The sequence below is a fragment of the Haemaphysalis longicornis genome, unplaced genomic scaffold, assembly GCF_048455015.1.
Source record: "Haemaphysalis longicornis isolate Haplotype H1 unplaced genomic scaffold, Haemaphysalis longicornis Haplotype H1 scaffold_1, whole genome shotgun sequence".
NCBI lineage: Eukaryota > Metazoa > Arthropoda > Arachnida > Ixodida > Ixodidae > Haemaphysalis > Haemaphysalis longicornis.
In genome coordinates, this window is record NW_027526203.1 from 337,292,689 (window position 1) to 337,318,955 (window position 26,267).

The 26,267-nt window shown below is 48.8% G+C and overlaps 1 protein-coding gene across 3 annotated transcripts in view; it reads left to right on the top strand.

Annotated features, from left to right (window-relative positions):
• LOC144152771 (organic cation transporter protein-like) overlaps window positions 1-26,267 on the top strand; it is a 173,981-nt gene that overhangs the window by 49,924 nt on the left and 97,790 nt on the right. The window contains exons 1-2 of one of the 3 annotated variants that reach the window (XM_077684228.1): window positions 20,909-21,107; window positions 24,479-24,546. The exons of 1 other annotated variant lie outside the window; for it this stretch is intronic. The gene's annotated coding sequence lies outside the window, so the exon portion shown is untranslated. Of the gene's footprint in view, window positions 1-20,908; window positions 21,108-24,478; window positions 24,547-26,267 lie in introns of those variants that run through there. One more of the 3 variants, XM_077684219.1, reaches the window with a different exon arrangement.

A 26,267-nucleotide genomic window follows, 5' to 3' on the forward strand; every position in this document is an offset into this window, starting at 1 on the left:
CTAAAATAAAGCTCGAGTCCTCGCTATGGGATGGACACATGTCGTTCGCTTGGAGGAAGAAGAGCGGGGATTGAAGGAGCGTTGACCCGAAGAGTAGCGCGAATGGGCGCGAAAACAACGGAAAGCCGCTGCTGCCGCCGTTGTTCCGCAAGTTCAGCTGGTCCAGTAGCTGCGAATCCCTCCGGGATGAACAGCAACTTGCACGCTTGAAGCGCTCACGTGAGCCAATATTTCTTGGTCAGCTTGAAGGGCTTTCGGAGCGACATTTTCGCCGATGTCTTTCCTGTCTACGCACGCGCACATAACCGGTTGGCGGTTTATGCATGCACGGGTTGGGAGTGGAGGGAGAGGGGCTCACACGCGCAGCTATAGGTTTCATGCCCTTACTGATGACATGCCCGTTGTGCTGGCGGAAGGATTAAACGTGGGCGCCAAACGGCCCAATGCGATCTGTCCGGTGGTGTCAGTGCACGGTCGAGCGGATTGGGGTGGTGTGTTCACAGACAATAAAATGCCAACGACGAGGGAGGGATACAGACAACCCATGTTTGTCCGCGAGAATAAAGCTCCAGTCCATCTAAGTTTCATTCAGATAATTGGCCAGGAAGTATGCGAAATTGCAAAATACAAACAAATGTGTTTTGTTTCAGGCACTCCGTGAACTGCATCCAGCTGCGCTGGCCAACCTTGTTCACAGAGTGGAAGGGTACCACTAATTTTTTAAAGCAAAGCTTTTTACCTCTACCCCCCAAGGGTTCTTTCGCGACCGTTGGTGTCACCAGAAAACTCCAGCGAACAAATAAAAGAATTTACTGGCACCGCCGGGAATCGAACCTGGAACTAATAGACTAACAAGGCGAAACTAACTAACTAACTAACTAACTAACAAGGCGAAACTAACAAGACAGGTGGTGTACTCACCAAGCACATCTACGGGTTTACCTCCTGCGTTGTCGCTGAATGCCACGTGAAAGCGTCACGCAACCACTCACGCCCGTCTAGCGGCCCTGTGCGCACTTTGCTCATGTGCTGAGTTTCAAAAATTAAAGGAAGCTCACACCTATGCATGGCATCTCACTTCTAGTACGCCAATGTGCTAAAGCCTGTGGCCTTCAGTGTTCACGTAAAAAATCACAGCTCCTTGTCGTCCGCCCTCACGCCAAATCAAGGAATACATTCAAATACTCCTTGATGACCAGGCCATCACTCCAAGCCCCAGTATCAAGATCCTGGGCATACATCTCGAGGCTAACACCAAGAGTGACGTCTCCTTGCAGCGCCTAAAAAACAGCATTAATCAAATCATACACATGATCAGGCGAGTTGCCACCAAGAAGCGAGGCCTAAAGGAATCTGGTACCTTTCGATTAATTGAAGCTTTTGTCTCTCGAGAGTCACTTACGTCAACCCCCTGTCTTCTTCTCGACAAGGAAGACATAGAGATGCTTTATATAATGATTAGAAAGGTGGTTTAGCAGGCCATTGGTCTTCTCATGAGTGCATTCACACAGAGGCTGCTTAGCACGGGGCTCCACAACACGGTGGAAGAGCTGATAGAAGGCCATCTTTCTAACCAGAAGGTCCGACTCAGAACTGCGATGGGTAACCGCATGATTCACGAGATTGGCTGGGCAGCCCAGAATGTCACTCCGCTTGACGTACTCCTAGACTCTTGGCGACTAAAACTAAAGATGCTTTCTTTGCTTATAAATATGAACCCCTCACATGACGAGGGTCACCGAAAAGCACGGGCTCAAGGGCTAAACCCCACCCTCGGTAGGGATCATGCAGTTATCTACACAGACGCCTCCAAACATCGAGGGAAGCAATACGTCATCATCGTGGCTACCTCCAGAACCAACCTCCTTGCGTGTACCTCGCTTAGGACCCAAGAAATGACGGCAGCAGAAGAGGCAGCTATCACCTTGGCTCTCACTCAACCAGGGGTTCGGAGGGTCACCGATTCCCAGCAGGCCTACTGGAATTACCAGTCGGGTTGGGTGTCCTGACCTGCACTGCACGTGCTAAAAAACCACTCCCCAAACGGTTCCATTCAGCTCATCTGGACACCCCCTCACGCTTCTACCGAGGGCAACAAATACGCCCACCCAATAAGCCTGCGCTTTTACATACCGTGCTATGGAGCTGCACGAGGACAGTCACCCGCTTGTCACGTTCAGGGAGATAACCCAGCATTATCGCCTTCTGAGACAGACCGTACCTTCGCCTTAACCTGACGTTTCCAGAGAACAACAACTGCTCATACAATGCGGGCTTCTTTTCACAGCCTACGCGTCTCCACTTAATGCATCGGAATCGCTACGACACTGAATGTAAATTTTGCTCAGAAGTAGGAACACTCCGCCCATAATCGGGGTGTGCGACTTTAGCCCTGAGCACCCTCCTCTCTTTCCGTAAACTACCCAACAAGAGCAATGGGAGATGCTGCTGTCCAGGCCCTTTCTACCTACCCAGCTTCAGCGGGTGGACAGAACACAGGCCCTGCGGGCTGAATATGGGCCCCACAGAAGAAAGAATCATTCCCCAGGGCTGCACTCTGGGCCGTTCAGAAATCTGAACAGAAGTATTTCCTCCTCCTCCTTCTCTGCCGCAAATCTCGTCGCCTCCGTCCGCGGCGCAGAGACGGAGAAGTCAGATCGTCTAACACCGGGTTGGAGCTTACTTTAATTTTATAAAAAAAAGTTTCCACTCTTGTGCTACAACAATACAACTCAACCAAACACCGTTCATGCATCATGCATTGGTTTAACCTTACCAAGGATATTTCTTTGAAGTAATAAATGGTGTGGTTAAGTGCATTTCACTTCTCTCTGGTTTTACTATTTGTAGAGCGATGTGAGTGAATTTAAGTGACGTCGCATGGGTAATCGTTATGGTTGCCGTTTACAGCTTTGCTTTCCAACCACATTCACGGGGTGGATTGGCGCGATTTTTTTTTATTTAGCGATATTTAAGCAATTAGAGCCGTTCAAAAGTATTTCTAGCCCATTCAGCCTAGCTAATGGAATACTAGAAGACGCGGTTGAATGAACAAGTGAATCAGGTCGGGCTGGTTGCTGCGTGGTGCTGCTTCGAAACAGTTTAAAAGTTCATTCAATCACACGCGTGAATACTAAGAAGTTGTCAGGTAGGGGTAGATTAGGGAACAAACAGTGTAGAAGACATATCCCAGCTCAAATATAGGGAAGAAGGGGAGTTGGGCCGGGTGTGTAACGGTGGAGGTCTGACCGCTGGTGGACAATTCTTACAAAAGGCGACCAAGGGACGAAGGCTGCTGGAAGTAGGAGAGTACAAAAACTGGCCGTGTATCTGGTCGCTTCGCTGCAAATTTTGTGGAAAAACGACAACCTTCTGCCGCCCCTGCCACGTAAATGCCTCTCCTTGCTCCCGCGGCCACCTCTCAACATTTTCTCTCGGGTCTTGGCCCTCCCGTTATAAACATAATGAAGGTTTGCTAAATTCGAATAACTTTTTCTACGTACGTACTGTTGTCGCACCATCTGTTAGGACCTTTTGCTACTGTTGCGAGTCACGAGCGCACGGCACCGGCGCGAGCCTTTTTTGTATTTTTGCTCAAAATATTGCTTTAACGCGATCTTTTTTGTTACCACAAATATTTAGGCCCACGCCTACTTTTAACTAAAAGAACTCTGTTAGCATCAGTTATGTAGAAATGTTTCGCCTCAAATACCCCAAATGTTTTTTTTTGTACCGAACAATGTTGACGGTATGAGGTGTGGTATCAGATTTAGTAGCTTGGAAATTGTTTTGCCTATACAGTAAAAGCTCGTCAACTCTAACCGCAAGGGGACGCCGTCTCAGTCAGAACTAATGAAAGTTCAAAATAACGAAAGGGAAAAATAACAACCGCACACGACGATAGGGAAGCACTACGACACGTCAATAATTTATTTCTTCAAAAACCCAGTCATTGCCGCCTGCCTTTTGACCTATAAGCCGAAGGCGAGCACGTTTTGCACTAAATAGCGGACAGGGCGGTAGTCCTTCTTTTCGCCTTTTCTTTTTCTTTTTTAACTAAACAGGGGAGCTGTATTCTATACGACCGCAACTTTCGAGCTTACGGCCGCAATGTTGCTTCGTCGTCGCTGGCAGCGGCAGGTTTTGCGTATCGGAACTGAGAAATGGTGTCCTCATCTGTCAGCGGGCCAGAAAGCACTGCACTTGGGTTCATACCATTGTATTACGCAAGAAAGACGTCTCCGAAGTCGTCCGCCTTGGGGGTTTGAATTGGCTTTACCCAATTTTACCTTATCTCCCCGTTTTTTAGGAGACGACGTTCCGTCGTGTGTAGGCGTCAGGTGCGTTAATGTGGCCAGGCACCAAGCCGCCGGCGCGGACGCGCGTAGTTGGAATTATCCTTGAGGGAGCCCTATCACGTTCGAATGAACGGGCTTTTTTATACATAGGCTCTTATGGGAGCTCGTCCCGACCAAATCGTACAGCTCGAATTACCTACCCATAGATTCGAATTATTGAAGTTCGAATTAACGAGCTTTCATTGTATAATCGGCTCGTTCAAGAGTCTTTTTAACGTTTGGCCAGGCGGCTGAATTGAGGGACAGACAGACAACAGACAGACAGAAATTATAGACAGATCAAAATTTTCGCGTTTAGGTAGCCCAAGAATAACTATCGTATTTTAAAGCCAGGGTAAAGGACAGAACTAAAAAACTCAATGGAAAATATTGGATTGGGATGACAGAGGAGAGGATGGGTTGGAAGTCTAAGAGATAACCTTCGTCCTGTAGGGAATATAAATACGCTGATGGTGCATGGTGGTGAGGCTGAAGATGTTGAAGCATCTCTCAGCGCCCAATAAACATTTCCAGGGCTGCAGAAAGGTCTGACTTTCGGCACCAATTACCTTGCTAGGCGTATTCAGTGCCCCTTTAAAGGGCACTTCAACGCAAGAAGGGTTCAGCTGTGGTGAAGGCAGCATACCAAAGTTACCGGCGAATAGTTATGCGCAACCTATTAAGCCAATATCCCGCCGGCGATTTCTTACCTTGGGACCTCCTCTTGTATGCCTGCATTATTTAATCTCACGTCATTGTATTTTTTAAATAAACTTTTATACTTTGAAAAAAAAAAAAAAGCTTGGAAACTTTGGCCCCACCCATCAAAAGAAATAAACATCGAGCCTCTTCCCACGTTCCCGCTGGAAAGGCAATAGTAAGACAGCGGTGTTTTTTTTTTTGTTTTTAGTTACAGCATACAGAGACACCTCAATGAAGGAAGAGAATGACAGGACAGCCACTGGGTGACGTCGTTGTTTTTATTCATTATTGTGTCTCTTTCGCGCTAATTGAAAAGTACGAACCAGCTTCCCAATTATGTGTTCCTTAACACGAGACCTCTGGCCTTCCCCTTTTTAATAAAAGATTTAACAACAACAACAGTAAGTGTCGTGCATACCGTTTTTTAAATGTAACGTGCTTCTTATACCACTCCAAAATGTTTTGCGGGTTTGCCTCACGTCAGTGCACCTGAATGACCAATAAAATGCTTTGTTGGGCGAGTTAGTTCATGGCTTAAAAATATTAAAAAGAGCTCGTCCAATCTACTTGTGTTTCTCTGTTCTCGTCCATTTCGCCCTTTTTAATTTTTTAAATTACCAATCTCTGTGTTGAAAGGGAGAATGTGAGGAATAGTAAGTTCAAGCGCCCGATTTAGCTCGAAAATGTTCTGTGCGCTGTGACTGTGATGATGTGGCCGATGTGTCGAAAATTTGCCACCAAGACCACGCGGCGAGACCAAGGGAAAATTACCAACGGGGTATGCGCTTGAGAAAAGGACAAAACAAAAGAGGACGGACGAGAACGCAAGTGCCGCGGGTGGAACGGCTGTGTTTGGAAGTGGCTCAGGAGCTTCAACGCGTAAGGCGAGCCCAAGGCGGGCAGCAAGCAGTTCGAGCATGGGAATCAGAGCCGGCATCTTCGCGGGTCGGTTAGAGACATGGGAATCCATGGGCCCGGCATCTCTATTGGCGTTGCTGTTAGTGCGCGAGCCTCGGATCGAGTCCCTCGGCACCATCGCCGCTCCTGGGTCATCCTAACCCGGCTTCAGCATCTTCACCACTCCCACCGGGAGAGCTGCGGCACGTCCTTGTAAAAGTCTCCGTCCACCCGACATCCAGTGCTTGCGTGTACGGTCCTCGTTCCATAGTAGCGTTCCGTCTTTAGTTTCCCTGTTATGTTCATGCCTGTTCTTTTTCAAGCCTAATATATACTCGCTTTTGTGTTCATCGAGCCGCAAATCTTTCCTCGACACTTGGAATTTAAGCGCTGACGCGGCCCACCCCTTCACAGTGACTTCCACGTCAATGCGTCATACTTGCGTTGCGTAACGTCACAGTGCGGGCCACATCTTTCCAGTCAAATAATATGCTGGACCCCGTCACTGGACTTGTCATTGACCTGTTCTACCCTGTTGCTTGCAAAGATTTGTGATTGCTGTGTGTTGTGGCAAAGCAGACCCACGGGGTTTTTGAGATTGCGATGTACAGGTGATGCAAAAGTTAAACGGAGCGCGCGAGCGGCGACCAAACAGGGGAAAACTGCATGCGAGCGCTATGAGTAGATGCATCGCAGGTGTGCGGGCACATCCGGCTGACCCATATCTAGGTTCGGACGCTCGTTTTATCGCCGGCTCAAGCGAAACCGCGCTGCTACCATCGCTGTTCATAAGGGGTGCTTTTAATGTTTTGGCAAGCCTTTGTTTGTCCACGTTGTGAAGAAAACTTGGTCTTCGGCGGCGTGTGGCTTTCTGCATCGTCGGGATTTCCACCACTTTCCCTTTCGTGACTGCCGTGGTTCGCGATTCGCTCGGTGGCGAGTATTTCGCGCCATGTGTTTTAAAGGCTTGTGTATCAGTTTGGAAAGTGCGGCAAAAATAGAGCTTGGCGCAAGGGAACTTATGAAAAAACACTCGGCGCTCTTCCACCCTGGGGGAAGTCCAGCAAAGCTGGAGCTCTGGTGGAATTTGCTATGTTGGGGTTCAGCTATATTGTTGATTTTCTATAAGGAGAGTGGCACGATATCTACGTCACAGACAATGGACGCACACGATCGGTGGGTAGAGACAATGGCACCTCTAGTGCGCCGCACAGGTGGCTGCCGAAGAGCGGGAGGCGTTGCACAGTGCCAAGAGTCGCGGCGTGTGACGAGGGGTATAGTACACGAATCGGGAAAGAGGCGGTGGTGGCGGAGAGGAGTGTGAAGTGGGGTTGTAACCATACTCCCCTGCGTAGATTGTCATGCTTCACTGCGCAACACGAAATGTGAGAAAGCCGGCTTACAAAGACCAAGCTTGCACCAATCCCGTTATAGCCGGCCTCGCCTCTATACTCGCGTGCTTTGCTGAGAAGACATATTTATAATAAATTCAAGCCGTCGTTTATCCATATATGGAGGACCTAGGATCCTTTTTATCGTTTTTGTGAGTTTTTTATATGCTCACAATTGGTCTACACTAGGTCTGTCGCACGAAACGATCTGTTAGATTGTTGCCACAGACAGCTTCGCTGTGCATAAAATTGCATGCGGGTATTGGCTGTACTCTTGTTAGAATACGAGCAGCTGCCCAACGGAGCTGAGCAAGCGAGCCGATTAAACACCAGCTATCACGACAAAATTGGGTTTATAACGTGGGACAAAAAAAAACAAATTATCTTGGGAGACGATCTTTTATTTTCGTGTCCAGGAAACACATGGAGTGGAGGGCAGACTCAGAATATAGCCATAGCTCGTGATAATCATAGCGTAAGTGCAGCGATCCGTGAGAGGCACTGAAAAGAGAACCCTCGCGAGCAACCAAGATACGTTGACCCTTTGTACGAGTCTCAACCTCAGCGCACGGCCAATGTTATTAACATGAGCGGGAACTCCACCCGTTGTTAAACGGTTATTTTGGCGGTGAATTGGTACAAAAAATGCCTTGCAATTCTTTGTTTTAACTGTCACCACATGTGATTCATTTATCCCTGGATTTTTGCAATATATAACCGACCACGTACGTCTCTTGATTTGCTTTTGCTTTCCCAACGTAATAAAGCGAATTTGTGTTGAAGGAACTGATAATCAATCGGGCTCACTTGCTCAATTTTGTTGAGAGCCCATATTCTGTATAGGGAAGGCAGTTGTAATATTCGCATGCAATTCTTTTTTTTTTCTTCAAGTGTTCCCTAAAATAAGCATGATTTTGGCAGCCGCTGGCGCCTCCGAGCGAATCGCGAATCACGCCGGTCAAGCAAATTGAAACTGGCGGCATTACTGACGAAGCGGAAAGCGTACGCCGCTGAAGACCGAATTTTCTTCAAGGCGGCAATTGAATGCTTGCCTAAAGCACTGAAAGCGCCTCTAGCCAGCAGGGATGACCTCAGCACTGCTTCGCTCGAGAGAGCGAGAGAGCGAAAACACTTTATTGTTGAGACACCGGGGGTTCAGATTGCGGAGCGGGCGATAATACGAGCGTCAGAACATCAAGACAGGCCAGCCAGATGTGCCGACGCACTTTCGGCGCATCGACTCGGAGATCTCGCTAGCGTGCAGTTTTGCCCCGTTTGGCCGCTGCTCGCGCTTCGTATAACTTTTGGATCCCCCCCCCCCCCGCCTGTCGAAAATAGAAGCCACGTACTCCGTAAAAAATACAAAAAGAAAACTTAACAAGATTTCTACCCCCGCTATCGCAACTACGCGTAACAGGACCCGGGAGCGCGACCGACTGGGCTGTCCCGGCGAACTTGTCTGGGTTTGCACAACAAGGCATGCTCGCACCTACCGCGTCGCGGTCATGTACCCGCTCGAAATTATTTTACGTTGAATGCATTCCTAGCCGCTGAAGTTACTTTTCTTGTTAACGCCCGTGCAATAAGCCCCATTCCAGCCCTACGGCTACACAACAGACAGTAGGCCCTGCTTTTTACCCGCACACAGAACCATGCCCTGGGATTTTTTTGTTTATGTTTTGTTGCCAGCGCGTGCATATGGCCGTGCCCTCCATTCTTATCTTGCGTTTCAAGATTAGCGCCCGTTTTTTTTTTTCCCCTTCTTTCGTTGTGCCGGGCCCGACAATCTTGTTTTGATATGGGAAACGTGCAACCCGTTGTCTTTAAGGTATAGATGGCTGTGGTCTTATCGGTAGTGTTTTCAATCTGATGGGATATTTGTGGACCGAACTGCGCTCCGAGATAAATGCATGCGGACGCAATGCTTCAACCTTTCGATAAGCCGATGCTCGAGCGTGTATTTCACTTTGTTGTCTGCTTCTCCTACGTGTGTGCCTTTCTTCTAGTTTATTGCAAAACGCAGTTTGCTCCAATTAAGTTCAATGACTACAAGAACCTTGCGAGGTTCTTGACAGCGTGTGGCAATAATTATCCACTTGTTCGCAGTTTTTGACGTCGGGAAAGGGCAAAGGAGGTCCGTTCCGAGACTTTAGAAGAGTCTTGGTGGTACGGCGAAGAGCTTCAGAAGTCCGGCTGGTCTCGTAGGCGGCATTTTTCGACGCTTTGTAATCTTTCCAGCTGGAAATATTGATTGGGCAATTCTGCATATTTTTGTAAGTTCCGAAGCAATTACCTCAACAAAAAGACCTGTTCGTGTTTATGTATTTTATTAGTAGAGGGTAGCAAATAGCATATACTGTGTAGATGCTTTTCCTAATATTTGTTAGAGATTATTTCAACCCTTAACGTTTTACAAATCCCCTCCTGTAATTGCGAAAATTTGAATCGAACAATGTTTCATTGCAGTCAATATTTGAACTCCCGTGCCAGAGAGGAACCTCAGAAGACCCACGTCACCCACCGCGGTGGCTCAGTGGCGAAGGCGTTCTGCTTCTGAGCCCAAGGACGCGGTGTCGATCCCGGCTCGGCGGCCGCTTTTCAGATCAGTACTAAAAGCGAAAACTCCTGTGTGTCGAGATTTCGGCGCCCATTAAAAGATCATCAGGTGGTTGTTAAAAACTAATCCGAAGCCCTCCACCGTACGGCGCGCCTCATAGGCAAGGTGTAGCTTCAGCGCGTTAAGCCGCGTAATTTGAATATGAGAAAGGAAATAAGCACGGACTATGATTGAAATCTTCCTAAGCCTCGCGATGAAGAAATAAATGCGCCCATGAATTCCATGGTTAACCAGCGAAGCTGAAACGTGCGGCCGCTGTTTTACGTATGACGCGTGCCCTACCCGTATGGAGATAACGGGCTGTCGGTGTTTGCCATTTCCACGTTGACGCTGCTCCACCCGCCCCGCCGCCGCCCCTGCATGCCCGCCGATGTCGCTTGGTCTGTGCTTCACGCAGTAGCTCGCTGCGCGCGCGCTCTGCTGCGAGAGACTATTATCTACAAGCGCAGCAAATCCCTCTCCCGTTACTTCGAACTCCTCTCTGACCTGTCTTGCTCGCGCAGGCACATGGGGTGGCGCGGGAGGAGTTTTCTGCGTATACGTGGCCGCAGTCAAACTTTTCTTTCGCCTTGCCACATAAAGCTTCGCTTTTAAAAGGATTGTTTTCATTCTTGGTACGCTCGAGTAGGCTGTATACTGGCAGGAACATGTGCACTTTCGATTGTTTCATGCAAGTTTCTCCGCCAATTTTATTTAAAAAATTTTTTTGAAGCTATGAACCAACTCGCCCAACAAAGCGTTTTATTAAGCCAATTTTGCTGCATTAGCGGTCGATTCGGGAAAAGTTTCGTAATCTTTAGTGAAGATATGAGGTTTTGCGGCCTTGAGTCTAATTGGGCGAAGCGCGGAAAGGTGGAACTATCTCAGCGGGCTTTATTTATCCTACATATTCCGAGTTTTCACCCACTGAACCGAAGAAGCTGTACAGGAGAAAAACTTGCAGCTCTGTCCCTTAGCTTAGTTTCACCTTCATTAGTTGTTTTTCCCTCGCCTTCCCCCCTACCCCCCTACATAATCGAATAACTAAAACGCTGAGTTCCTCAAACCCTGAACAAGCAGAGTAGACCCCAATCCGCATTCTTAAGGTACCGTGACTCGCAGTTTTGTAGCGCAAACTCGTTGAAATCGAGGCATCGACGCCGCTGGCTCTCTTCTCAAGGCCTCTTCAATTCGCCCGCACTACGTGAGCCAGTTCAGGTACCGTGCCATTCGTTTCAATAGTGCCGCTCCCACACCCGAACTTCGCCGTTTGATTTTGCGGCTGTGCAGAGAAAGTGTGGGGTGAATGAAATTCTCCCAACCGAGGAGGTGCAGGCAGGAGGAGATAAAAAAAAGGAGGGGCATCTACGTTCCTGTGGCCTAATATGTCGCCGCGTGCAGCTGCGACGTGCAGCTGTGGGATGTTGCTGAGTTAGTGCGAGAATATGCATCTTCAGTGTTTCGAAGCTACACGGGACAGAACACATGGTACATGCTTTACCGCGCGGCGCCATCCTCGTTTGGAGGGTAGAGCTGGCGGCGGGGGCCTGGTCGCGGAAGATTTAAAAAGAGCTTTGCAAATTTTTGCAAATATTTCCTCGGTATAATCTCTAATCAGTACACATTTTGTTTCGTGCCTGTCAATAGTCTGGGCCTTCAATTGGTTTTTGAGAGCATAGCGTAAATTTTGGTCACGTTATAGTTAGGTGACACAATGCTGACGCCGGCATCAGTTGCGGTGGGAGAGGCGCCTTGGCGTGTTGATGTCATTTGTGGGCACGGTTGGCGACCTTGTCGGCCGAGCACCGTCGAACCTACGATGCGTGGGGCGAACGATCTACACTGCGCAGGCACGACGCTTAGTAAAACAAACGCATCACCTTTTAACAGCAAAGCTGTTAGGCCGACACAAAACCGTCCGGCGTAGACGCAAAACCCCGAGCGCACATCAGCGCGCGCCTCCCCGGCGGCGACCTTCGCGCGGTGATTTTAGCAAAAAAAAATGTCGAGCGCACGTGAGCGCGTGCCTCGCAGCGACAGTGCGCCGTCGTCCAGGCATGCGCGTGGGCTTGCACCACGTAAGGAACTCCCGCCTTCGTCGCCATCGTCATGTAGCGACCAGTGCGCCAAGGGTCCGCCAAGCTGAAGACGACGACGAATCTGTCACGCCATCCCTTCACAATCCACACGTGGAGACGGCCATCGGACCAGCTGACGAACGAGTGGAGGTCTGGCGAGGCGAGGACGCGGTACAAAAGGATTTGCCCTACGGGGCTGTACCGTCGGAAGACGACGACGAAAGGAATTACGAAGACTGCTACTGAATAAAACACTGATGGTCATTGCTTTACAGTACCGTCCAAAACGGCTTTGCACTGCTGGGGTCCGGCTTGCTCCCACTCTTCGGGGATCCGCTGTCAGGGTCGACCCCCAGCTCTGCTGCTACTCCATCCTTGCACCACTAGTGCAAGCTGCGCCAATTTTTTTTTCGTCGCTATCGTAGTATTTATTGACCTCCTTTCCACACTCCTGTTGACCCGCCGCGGTGGCTCAGTGGCTAAGGCATTGTGCTGCTGAGCCCAGGGACGCGGGTTCGATTCCTGGCCGCGGCGGCCGCTTTTCTGATGGAGGCGAAAAACGAGAACGCCGGTGTGTCAGAGATTTCGGCCCGCTTTAAAGATCCCCAGGTGGTCAAAATTAATCTCGAGCCCCCCCCCCCCCCCCCCCCCCCCCCCCCACTAGGGCCCGCCTCATCGCCTGCGTTGCGTCGGCGCGTTAAGCCTCATAATCAATCAATCCACACTCCTGTTGTCGGTGCGCCCGATTTTAGCTTCAGGCGAGCGCGCATCTGCCTGCCGCCGTCGTATTTTCCTGTTTGCGGTGATGATGTCTTTCCGTGGACGCTTAATTTGCTCAGATGATAGCGGACGGCTAGCGCCCACGGAAAATCTCTCAATGAGCCTATATTAACGCGCGTTAAAAAGCAGTACCGGGCTCGCTCCGCTCATTCTGAGTGATGGCGGCACCGACACTGAACTGCCGAGTACTGGTTCAAAAGGTGAAGGCCGTATCCTACTGACTGGGCATGGCTAACACCCCCGGCACAAGAAGGTAGCATTACGTTAACTGCATTTACCGCAGCGTGCTGTGGACTAAAGAGACGCCTTTCTGACTGGCCTTTTTAAAGGTGGCGTTTTCTGCTCCCATAAGCACACTGCAGTCTCCAAATGGAGACTAGGTAAGCAGGCGTTCTCTCATTCCAGAGGTGTTGTCGACGCCCCCGAAGAGGTGTTTGCCTTTTCTCCGTGAGCCGCATGTGTCCATGTCCGAGGCTGCAGACATGTGCAGTCGTCCCCGGGCCTGTACTTGGATTGCGTAAGCGGCATGAGCGACAGTAACACCTGCTAACTGCGCCTCCATGGGTTAGGGACAGCATGCCGTTCCGGATGTACTGCAAGGATATAGCTGGACAGCATTCATGGAATCATGGTCCAGGTCTATCCTTTCCGCGTTTCGCCGGTCCAGAGTTTAATTCTGCCTACCCTGTTCCCCGGCAGTTGCTGCTTTGCCGGCGGCAATCCCGAAAGAAAATTTCCGACTACAGTCGTGGCTAGCTACGCTTAAGACGTGTTTCGTATCAGCCATTTCATCATAAGTAATTTGCTCGCCTAAACACGCCAATTATAACTGCCGCGTCGGTATCGTGTTATCCCTGAACGGCGACCTAGAGGCGGCACTCTGGTAAGTGCGTTTCATTGGAAGCTTGGGGGCGCCGACGTCAGCTATAGAGAATGGAAGACGTGTATGTATGTATGTATGTATGTATGTATGTATGTATGTATGTATGTATGTATGTATGTATGTATGTATGTATGTATGTATGTATGTATGTATGTATGGTACATACATACATACATACATACATACATACATACATACATACATACATACATACATACATACATACATACATACATACATGCATGCACGCATACATACATGCATGCATACATACATACATACATACATACATACATACATACATACATACATACATACATACATACATACATACATACATACATACATACATACATACATACATACATGGACACACGTGCACGCAAACATACGCACGAGCGTGTGTGCTCGTACCCCATCACTTGCTGCCAAATTAGGCGCTCGTATGAAGGAGGAGGAGGAACAAGCGTTTATTTTACAGATTTAGAGCAGATGGGGGGCCGCCTTAGTCCAGGTAGCCGCGTGCTGTCCGTGTTCGGGTGGCCCGCTGGATCAGATTTTGCTGGTCCTGCAGGTCCGAGCTGGTCAGCGCGCATTACCACTGCTCAGGAGTAGGTGAGGGGAGTGAGGAGGGTTGGTGTGGGCAGAAGAATACGAGGTGGGGGGTTGTGGCTGGGGTGTGGCAGTCAAGGCAGTTGTATGTGAAACGGCTGGGGGAGATATGAGACAGGATTGGGCCGTTGTAGAGTTTATTTGTTTGGAGACGTCGCCATATGCGGGATTCTTCGTTAATGAGTTCAGTGTGTGGAGGATGGTATTCTCGGCGGGTGTGGTGATAGTGCGCTAAGATATCGGAATAGGTGGCTGGTAGTGGGTGAAGCGTGTCTGTCAGGGTGTCGAATTCGCTCGGCCTCGTCGTGAGTGCCCGGTAGTGGGGTTCGCGGGCCGCAGCGTGGGCTGCTTCTTCCCCGGGGAGGGAGGCGTGTGACCTGGGGTCCAGACAATGGTTACGTTAGGAGGTGATACTTAAGGCTTGTAGAAGCTTGAGGGCAGGTAGAGGAATTCTTCCAAGGAGGTATCTTCGGCAGGCCTGCTGCGAGTCGGTCATAATCGTGAGGTAGCCGCACGTTGCTGTATATTGCTACGGCTATTGCCGTAGTTTCCGCTGCAGATGGGGATACGTGGCAGTAAGTGGCCGCAGTGTATATGGTGCCGTTGGTGTCGGTGACCGCTAGGGTTGCATGGGATGGTGAGTGAGCGATGTCGGTGTAGCGGGTGTCGTTGTCCGGTGAGTACTTCTTATGCAGGTAGCGAACACGAGCGTTGGGACGTCCTTTGTTGTACTCGGAAATGTCGTGGGATTGGGGTGACTTTGATTGTGGCCCGTATATGAGGTGTTATCGGCTGTAGTGCTTCATGGGGTTCTGGTATAGGGCGGCCTAAATTCTGGAGAACTGTACGGTCTGTGGCGGTGAGCGTAAGGCGAGAGAGTTGGCTGGTTCTTTGATGCATAATTCGGAGAGCGAATTATGCATGCAAACTTGAAGAAGCTTGTTGGTGGAAGTGTGGAAGTGAAAGCCGGCAGTCCCAGGGCTATCTTGTAGGCTCGACTGATGAAAGCATTCAATTTGGAGTGTTCTTGGGGTCCGAGCTGGACATAGGGAGTGCCATATGTAAGCCGGCTGAGCAGTAGTGCTTGCACAAGTTGACACGTGTCTTGTTCTTTAAGGCCGTGTTTGCGCAGGCATATACGACGGATGAGGTTGGCGAGTTGTGATATAGTGGAGTGTAGTTGGAGTAGGAGTGCTGTTCCAGATCCATCTGCGTGGAAGCTTACTCCCAGGATTCGTAATGTATATCACTTGCGTGATGGGTTCCTGGTGAATCGTGACTTGAGGGTCCGATGCTGGGTCTGGGGGTCTTCCACGGCCCCACGGGTACGTGCACGAAGGACGGGAAGGACTGATTTTGAGCGGTTACAGGTCAGACGGCGTGGTGCGAGGCAGTTGAGGACGGTGTCCACCCCTTGTTGTAAAGCGGACTGTTGGGCGCCGGATTCACCCGGCGAGAGTACGCCGGATTTCTTCGACGTTGCCGCGTCTCCGGTGTAGGTTTGAATTACTCGCTATACCACCGAGGTATGAATGGACCCAGCAGCACTGCAAGCGAACGGAAAGGGGGAAGAGGAGGGGGACGTGGCCGACCCGTTAGGGCCAAAGAGGGAAGTCAAATTGATATTGGGTACATTTACAGATTTTCATCGCCACTCAAACCGTTGCAGCCCCCCCCCCCCCCTCCCCTCCGGCTCTTTCAAACTGCAGTGCCTTGATCATTACCTAGCAGTACATAGAGGGAATGGCACGCGCCTCCCACCTGAAATACGCGCGCACTTCCGGGGTCGCTGAATGACGCGAGTGGCGCCAGTTGGCCGGGGAGGCACTTATGGGAGGAACGCGCGCAGATGATGTGCAGCCCGTGGCTCAACTCCCGCAGTGGCCTTGGCTGGGGTTGCTGCCACATATATTTTGCCTAACCGAGGCGTTTATACCCCCTCTCCTCCTCTCCCCTGCCCTTAGATTTCTCCCATGATTATTTCTTGGGTGGTCAGGAAAGTGGCATGTATGAGCTGGATCGTACACTACTGATACTCAAACACCTGATATGAACTCGCGACCGTGTAGATCCGTCTCATGTTATGGCCAAGTAGTCACTGTGAATTCATTCACCCAGTTGTTTGGATTCAATTTTTTTACGGAGGTCTGAACCTTTAAATACTCTTTTGTGAGTTCAACCTTTTTATTGTTACTAAGAGTACGTGATCTTCAGGGTATTTTTTATTACAAAACTATGATCCCTTTGCGTAGATTTGCAACAACCGCGATACATGGAGACTTCCACGCTTTAGCGTATTACTTTTCGGGCGATATTTTTCTCACATACGTAATGCTTAAAAATGCATTTCCTACTCATACTCTTGTAAGCCTTGTTTTTATTTTTTTCAGTAACCTCCACTCAGCCAGTGAATACATTTTAGTGTCACTTGTGGGTACTGAACTGTTCGTTCTGTACGACTGAACAGCCCCACGCGTGCAGACGTAACGCTCGAATGAAGTAGTTCTTGGTCAAGCGCTTTCTGGTGCCGTATATACACTCGTTAATCTTAATCGTTTTATTGCTTAAGTACATCCTACAATTAAGTAGTCAAAAACAGTGATCGACACTGCCGTCTTCGATAACGGAGTAGAGAAATGACATTCATCATCATCGTCGCCATGCTCTTCGCCCCTCGCGGAAAATGCCGAAGCAGACATCGCGTCATTGCCGACCTCGTAATTGTCGCGGAAATGGATCGGCCAAAGCGAGTTTCAGACAGCGCCTTCACAACAGGCTACTACAAGACCACCGCCGCACTCGAAAACTTTTAAAATCATCGCAGCGAGGAGGAGGGGATACAAGAAAATACAAACGGAGCTCACAATCTCCAATACATAAGGCGTCATCTGGCTTTCGGGTTCGAAAGCTCTGCGCATGCGCTAGTCTTCTATGGGTCTCCGCCAGTGGTCTCGGAAGTAGTCTCTGAAGTGGCACACACTCGTGAACAGACTACGAAGATAGGCAAGAACGCCCCGCTTCTGGGAGTCACGCTTTAATTGGTACGCTCGGCGACCCCGATTGTCCACGATGGGGCGTTAACAATGACACCAGTAGACGTCATGTGGGACTGCCCTAGATTTTGAGTACAGACGAGAGACTTTGAACAAAGCCACCATCCGTGCCCCACCTACCCCCCTTTTCTTTCTTTCTTTTTTCTTTTTTTGGCGGACTGGATGCTGCGAAGAGCAAGCAGCCGAAGCTATGAGTGGCGCCCATTCTTCGCCCTGGAAATATTTCTGCAGTCGTCGGGCAACTTGCTACACAGTTTAGCAATTTTCTGCCCACTTCTTCCAGTTGCCGTGCGTGTGTGTTTTTCTCTACTGTGCATGTGCAGCGTCCTTGCCCACTGCTTTTTTTTTTACTTTCCGTGCCCTTCCCCCCCCCCCCCCCCCCGTTTTCCTGTCTTTCCTTTTCCATTTTCCCTTTCCCTTCCCATCCCATCTTTCTCCATTCCTCCTGACACCAAGATGTATTGAAGGATATGGCGTCTGACCCCATATTAAATGCCTGTTGCCACCGCCATTATATTACGTCCTGTCGTTATAGGATCGGATGCTGCTCAGTGGAGCGACGCTGTGTATTTCTATATTTGAGCATTTTGAACACCGCTGCACAGATGCGCACGATGCAGGTAGCGCGGCCAGCCTTGCACATCTGACAAGGTCCACTTTTGCTTGCGGAGTAACTGGCTCATCGCTAATAAGGGCTGCGCCTACACATGCTGCCTTGCTGATGGACTTTCATTTAAAAACGGAATCGGAAGTTTAGCCCCCAAGGCTGTGCAGATCTTACAACTTTCAGACCGCTCGGTACGTTCATAAAGTCAGTATGAATACCCACACAGCAGCACATGGCCACAGGAGTGCATTGGCCAACGCTTTCTCGGTCATATCCGTTTCGTACTAGAGTAGCCGACCGTTTTTATGGACTCCAAAAATTCGGATTTGCTGGATATTCCGGACTTTCCCGAGGAATCGCCAGTTGTCCCATAGGTGTAATGACTCGCGGATTTATCGGACTGCTCTTTTATTCGGACTATTTTTCGCTCTTCTCCAGGTCCGAAAAATCGGTCGGCTACTTACCAAAACTCACAAAATGTGACCAACGTAGCACGTATCCCCGCCTATGCTTGATGCCAGAGATCAACGTCATCGACTGTGCTGATGTCTGGGGTGTAGACACTCCCGACGAAATGGTAATCTTCCCAGCCTATACAACACCCCTGGGAAATCAAAACAGACATAGGCACTTTGTATGGCCTATACACGAATGAGACACACAAGTGGGCATATCGGCGACTTTAATGTTTACATTGGGAAACACGACAAATACTTTTATTGCCTTGGATAACTCTAGATTCGCACAGGAACCAAATCAAAGAAATGCATGGTACAGGTCGTGCTTTGATTAGGTATTGGCAACAAAGCCATTGTCACTACCATTACTCGAATGCAATAAAGCACCGCGTATCCCCATCAGCAGGTGCAGTGGTTTCACAACAGCTTCGCTGGATGCTCATTTCCGCAGGGTCGGGATGGCGCATCAAATCTTCGCATCAAGCGAAGCTGTTAACCTCTAGTCGGTCGTTTCTTTTTATTTGTGCCGTTGTTTCGTAATACCGCATGAAAAAAAAAAATGCATCGTACAATGCCCAACAACGCTTGCTGCATCTCCATTGATATCCCCTGAAGCACTCGGAAGACCCATCTACTCTGATCACTTCCCTGAAGTAATCGCTAGAGATTTCGGTCACCTTTTACTGGGTGTAACAAAAAAATAACTTGGGACCATTTTGTCCGGGTTTTCACTTGGAATCATGTCGTGCGTACGATGTTGTGCGCGACTATATTGTCCCATACCTGTTTGACTTCGCGGTTCAATTACGTTACAAATGACCATCTCATCTTGACATTGCATATCACAGCTACCTGATATTGTGAACTCTTTGTTTTCTTTTTTGGCACATATATACAAACTCCGATGAAGACTCGGCTGCAGCAAGCTAACGTGCGCTGCCAAAGTTCACAATTTTTTGTTGTTGTCTATACCAGTTTCCTCTTCCCGCGGTGCATTTGTCGCTTCTGCAAATCCCCTCCCCCTTTCAGCACGGTATTGTGTATACGTGCATGCGCCACGAGTCAAATCACTCTGTCTTGCTACAAAGAGCGGTTTCTTCCTCTTGTATTCTTCAACGATCCGCCGCAATGGTTGACCGCTCGAGTGTTCGATTTCCGGGCGCGGAGGTCTTATATCCGACGGATGCGACAAAAAAAAAAAAAAAAGAATGTTTCCTTTACCGCATCGGCAGTCACGTAAGAGGCACGTCAGCGGCGATGTGTTCCCGGGAATCGCTGAGCGCACAACGCTCTCAGCATTGAGAAACACCCAATCGCATTACGAAATCTTTCAGTTTCATCAGCTGGGAGTAAAAGCGTAAGGGGAAATGGGATTTCGTGCCAAGGAACGACGCCATAAAAAGAAGCCCAAAGCTGTAGCAAGCAACGCATTGGCTGGTTGCCCCGTGACGCGTTTCCTCACGCTCGTTACGTTTTTGCGGTGACGACATAACGCTTAATAATCGAAGCGCGCGAGAGGCAACGGCTGGTCGATCTCTGACACGGTCGCCCCTGACTGGCTCACAACCAAGGGAAGTTTCTATCTGGATTAATGTGTCGATACGGGCTAGTTGGTATGCCATCATCTGCCCTACCAAAATCTTTTCTCCTGAAGTCGTGCGTGGCGCTTGCACCTAATTCATACGAAGTTTTGTCGTTAGCGCGTTATCGGCGTTGTCTCGATTGCATGTCTACTTGGAGGTCAGGAACGACACAAACGTATTCGGGAACTCGCCCGAACACACTTGCAAAGCTCATGCGCCCTCACGGAATCCTGGCGTAAGAAGGGGGGGGGGGGTCAAAATACTCAGAAAATTCACGCCAATGTGTATGCGCCCGTGGCAATGCCGCTACCAGCGCAAGTTTCGTCCATGAACCATAACTAAACCTGGAGTGCTGCTGGGTATATTGTATTCATTCGCCCCTATGTTACTGGACGCATAGGTCCTCCGCGGTTTGGGTTTGCTCTGATTACTTTCACGGCCACAGGACCTCTATAGGGTGGCTCGTAGCCGAGCCGCATTCTCCCACTTCATGGAGCAACAACTGTCTTGGCCTCGAACGGTTGATGAAAGCATGGACCGTGCTACCAAGCGCAAACAGGTCGCGGGATCTCCCACGCACCCTAGCGCCTTGATAAAATGAAACGGACAAGGAGGCTGTGGAATTCGTGCGTTGAAAGAGCCACGCGAAACTCATCCGTCCGCTGGTCGGGAACAAGATGCCGTGTTCCGCTACAACTTTATCCTGCGACAGCTCGACGGGGTTTACGCCTTGCTCTCCAGCTTACCTGCAGCGTGTCCCTCGCTTTGACGGCTTGTTTTTCCCTGGCTTCCGACACGCGTATCGAGTGTCAGGGTCACAGAGGAGATAACCAGAGGCACGATTACCACAAGATAAGAACCGGCTCGCTACATTAAGCTCCCGGGCGAAGCTGACGAAGGCTCCGCGACAAAGGATGGCGAATCGGGGGAAAGAGGACGGATCACTGGCGAAGAGCACGCCGGGAGGTCTCGTGGAGGCTTGGCGGCGTCTCCAGCCGTCTTCGGAGAGCCGCCCGAGGACTACTTTCGTAACGACGAGCAGCGCGCCTCCGAGGCCGTTTGTCGTCGCGACTCATTTGCCGGCACGTCACTCGGCGATAGCACACGAGGTTTTCGTCGCTCGTCGCCAGGTGAGGAGTACTCCATGCGCTTTGCATGCCGCGCGCTCTGGCCGCTCGAATCGGCATGCATCATTCTGGGGAGGAATACTGGGGCTTGTCGGAGACGGTGTCCTCGTTTTTCGTTCTTTCTAGGGGGCTGTTGAGTTCAGCGCCATCGGCTGCAGTAGTGATGACGGTCAAGTTGGAACATGTTCACCCTGAAAACATAGCGCAAAGTTATGCGAGCAAAGAACAAGGAAGCGTTCGTCATTGTCTCCCTTCTTATTTGTTTGCGTGACGTTGCGCTATATATCCGCCCGCCAAAAAACCACCATGGGTGTTAGTCACTGGCTTAGTGTCTTTGTGGGAGTATGGCCCTTGAAAACGGTTGCAACCGGTGTTGTAAAATGCTCACGCTAGAACAAATTATACCACGCTTGTTTAGAAAAACCACCCTATATCCACTCGCACTTTTATCTCATCGCGACAGCGTAGATACTTTGCCGTCGCAATTTTAAAACGAAAAGCGTCGCCATCACGCGTAAGCGAGTTGAAGTGTCCGGCTGAGCGGCTGTCTCTGGTGTTCTATATGCATATCGCAAAAAAAAAAAACCATTAAATGCGCCACGTTGGTCGACTAAAACTGCTCTGACCACGTAGAGTTTTACGCGTTTATACTGAGCAACTTTTGGAAAGTGTTGTTGCCAAAGGCTCACACTTACTCATCCGTCAAAAGTCAAATAGATCTCTGGACTGCACTGTTGCTGTATTGTTGTTCGGACCGGGCAGGTTTGAGAAATCCACCGGCGACTCTGGTCGGGCTTCTATACACGGACGAGCTACCACCCGGAATCATCCCGGAAACAACTCGCTTTCTAATAACTTTTAGGGCTAATTGTCTGCTAACTTTGACTGCTGACTACTAATTGACCGCTAACAAGACCAAAAACGTGCCTAGTTTGATCCAGTTAAATAAATGGGAATAATGGCATTAAGAGAAATTATGCGATGCCGCGACATCCCCTGTATAGTATTGGAGGACAGGACGCGGTTCGGGCAAGCAGCTGTAAAACGAACTAGGTGTGCACATGTAGAACCGGCGGAGCTGAACTGGAATGGAAACCCGAAACGCTGTTATTGTCGGAGCCGAGCAGAAATCCGAACCGATATTTTTTCAGCCAGCCTAATGCGAAATAGGGCGGAACGGAATATGTATATGGGGACCGGACAATTTATCGAACGCCGCTTTATCGACGGTCCTTTATCGAAGCCGTTTTATCGAAAATGTTTACCTCAGCCTTTTCATTTCAGAAAATTTGGAGTACATTTTTTTTTTTCCTCCATGTCTCCACAGCGTTTCCTTATTATTTTGATTGATTTTGATTTCACGGTTTAACGCGCCGACGCAACGCAGGCGATGAGGCGCGCCGTAGTGGAGGGCTCCGGTTTAATTTTGACCACCAGGGGATCTTTAACGTGCGCCGAAATGTCGTACACACGGGCGTTTTTGCTTTTCGCCTCCATCACAAAAGCGGCCGCCGCGGTCGGGAATCGAACCCGCGGCCTCGTGCTCATCAGCACAACGCCTTAGCCACTGAGCCACCGCGGCGGGTTCCTTATTATTTACCAATATTTGTAGTATTTGTAATATACGCCTTTTATTTCCTTGTGCTTTTTATGTTTTTGGGATGAGCAAATTTTAAGTTTCTCTCCGTCAATTTTTTTTCCGGTTGAATGTGCAGGTGGAACTGCCATAAGAAATCTCCGTCTCTGTATAGTCCCCGCCTGATCCGCAGCATGCCACGTCATTGTAGCATGTAGGCTATAATGCTCTCATATGCTTCTTAGTTTTTAATACTCTACTTTTGTATCGGCACATAATTATTTTGCGGTGTGTGTTTATGTAAGTAAGGCACTTCTTGGCGTTTGTGCAATTCCGCAGCGGCGCTGTTAGTGGTTGTATGCTGTGCTGCTGAGCCCAAGGTCACGGGTTCGATATCGGCCGCGGTGGCCACGCTTTTCAGATGAACGCGAAAAGCGAAAACCCTCGCGTGTCGAGATTTTGGCGCACGTCAAAGATCCGTAAGTGGTCAAAATTGATCCGAAGCCCTCAACTACGGCGGCGCGCTTCATAGCCGAGGTCTTTTTTCGACGCATTAAACCCCAAAATCAATCAAGTCGGCGCTTTTGCTTCTGCGTCCAACACCAAACCGGACAGCTTGTAAAAGCCTTCTGCGATGTCTGCACTTCTAGCTCTTTATCGGCATGGTGTTTATTTCTAGTGGGTTACCAAGCCTAATCCTACTGTTGTCAACGACTTCATTAAAACTAAAGAAATAAAAATTTTGGCGCCAATCCACGCCTGGCTCCACACAGCGATTACTATTCCGGCGTCGCTTGAATTCACAGACGTGGCTCTACAAAGAGTGAAATCAGAGACTGCGACAGACAGGTCACGAGATGATGAGCGTCGGCGCAGCGCAAGGTATATTTGGCAATACCAATCTAAATTCACCGAACACAACGAAAGAACATTGTGCACAAATTAAGGGTTTGTAATATAGTAACATTCAGCGAGCCCCTCATTTCCCATTTCTTGATTGATTGATTGTAGTGTTTTAACGCGCCGACGCAACGCAGGCGATGAGGCGCGCCGTAGTGGAGGGCTCCGGATCAATTTTGACCACCTGGGGATCTTTAACGTGCGCCGAAATATCGTACACACGGGCGTTTTTGCTTTTCGCCTCCATCAGAAAAGCGGCCGCCGCGGCCGGGACATTTCCCATTTCTATATATATATATATATATATATATATATATATATATATATATATATATATATATATATATATATATATATATATATATATATATATATATATATATATATATATATATATATAGTGAGTCAGAATGTGAAATGAGGGGCTCGTTAATTAAGACAGAAATAAGGGTAGGCAGCCAAGAAAGCCAAGGAAAGCAAAGGGGAGAATGTGATGAGCCATCTATTATCCTTGAAACAGATACAGTATTTTGAATGAACGAAAGAAAGAAAGAAAGAAGGACAGAAAGAAAGAAAGAGAAAAAAACATGCCCTCCCGGTGGCCATTTTTTTCTCCACTTTCTTTCGCATGTACTTTTTTGTGATTCGGGTTTTCGAGCCCCGTAAAGCATTAGTTGGTAGTTAACATCGAAGCCTCATGCAAATCCGTGGAGCGAAACTGTATTTACAGTCAAACCGGGATACAACGAAGTTGACAAAAATTCTCAGTTTTTTGTTATGTGCAGGTTTTCGTTACATGAAGGTTTCTAGTTTAGGCTCTCCTGAATGAAGCAGAAAGGAACCCACAATGCTAGACATCAGTGATCGTGAACTCACCCTGGAACGATTTATTTCACAGTGAAAAATTGCCTGATTTCTGCCTGCTGACTCGCCACGAGCTTAGACACTACACTGCACTCCAAAGAAGTAAGGTCACTCCCCCCTGTGTTCACAAACGTAACTTAAGTGTCACTTTGGCCTTTTGACACTTTTCGGTGCGTTAACACGTTTGAAGGGCCACACGTATGCTGAAAGGGCGCCATTTCGCGGACTTAATTCATGCTCTTTTCCGCACTCAAAATTGGTGAGAGGATGGTAACTGGGATACTCTACAGGGCGGCGACGTCCTTCTTTCTCGTCGGTGGAGACGACATTTAAAATTGCGAGCTTTTCTTGAAAATACAAAGCTTTTCGTTTTCAGGCAGCAGAACTCACCACTGACAGCAGTGGAGACGCGCGAATAAACGCCGGAACCACTCTGAAATCACTCGGCGGGCCCTTCGATCCCTTGTCATTATATGTAGCCTATCGAGAGTTCAAGGAGCCGGGTCCTCTTCTCAAGCTGTACACGACTATTTGTCGTCCGCAGTTAGAGTATGTCTTTGTGGTGTGGAATAACACATGAAAAATAAATTGTATGCTTATTGACAGTGTCCAGAAAAAGTTTATATGTATCTTTAACCATCGCTTTGCTACTCATACCAATTATAATTCTGGATCATCTCTTGTGCTGATGTTACCATGCTTAACTTCCAGGCACACTAAGCCGTATATTCTTTTCCTATTCAAAATCCTTCACGGCACAGTGTCTTGTGGTGAGTTAGTGCACCATGTTCCACTACATGCGCTGCAAAAGTATACCAGACAACACGATACATTCTTTAATCCCAAATATACGCGTGGCTTGTGCCCCATGTTTCGATTGCAGTGTACATACAATCAGTACTCTGAATATTTAGATATATTTAAGTATTCGCCAACTCTGTTCCGCAAACACGCCTGTGAGCTTGTCACTGGGTGACCTTTTTTATCCTTTGTCATGCGCTGTCACTTGAGTATTAAATTGTAACAAAGCAATGCTTTCTATCTCTCCAATTAACTTGTCTTCTCCCCACTCATAATCGTTACATACCCTGATTCTAACATATAAGCTATCTTGAGTGCCTCCGTTTTCGCACAAGTTAACATTGTTATGATTTATGTATATTTTTGTAACAGTATATATGTACGTGTGGTGTCTCATGCCTTACTGCAAGGTGCTGTAATTGCTTTTGTGTGTGTGTATGCGTGTGGTTGAATGTATATTTGGGTGTACGACAGCGTGTAATGTTTTCTGCATAAGCAACGATGCCCCAAATTGCATTAGTTGTGAGGTGTGTGCTCGTATGTTGCTCGTGTTTCCTTTTTCTATTTATTTATTTATTTATTCGGCAGTCAGTTTTGTAATACGATAAACCTGCAGAGATGAAACATTCGGAAGACTTTGATGCAGACTCATGCATATACACATTTCATAGGCTCGCTGGCACGCTCACGATTACATTACGAGGAAGTGGGGCGTACAGGTCAGACATCATTCTGTGCAGACCAGATGTGCTAGCACTGTTCCGGTACAGTTAGCCGTGTGGGCTTACAAGTGTGCCGTCATAGGCGGCGTCAGCGAATTGGCATGGAGGTAGGTGCGAGTCTAACGAGTGCCAAGTAACGTCAAGCTCGTCATACTTCGAGCTGCGGATACCTGATAATGTCGTTAAACCTAAAAGCACACCATTAGGCCTAATGTTGGGAAAATCCCGTTAATGCGTTGGCCAATAGACCCCTGCGGGTATCTGTTACGCGCCGAACCCAATGGGAGGTTTAGGAGCCGT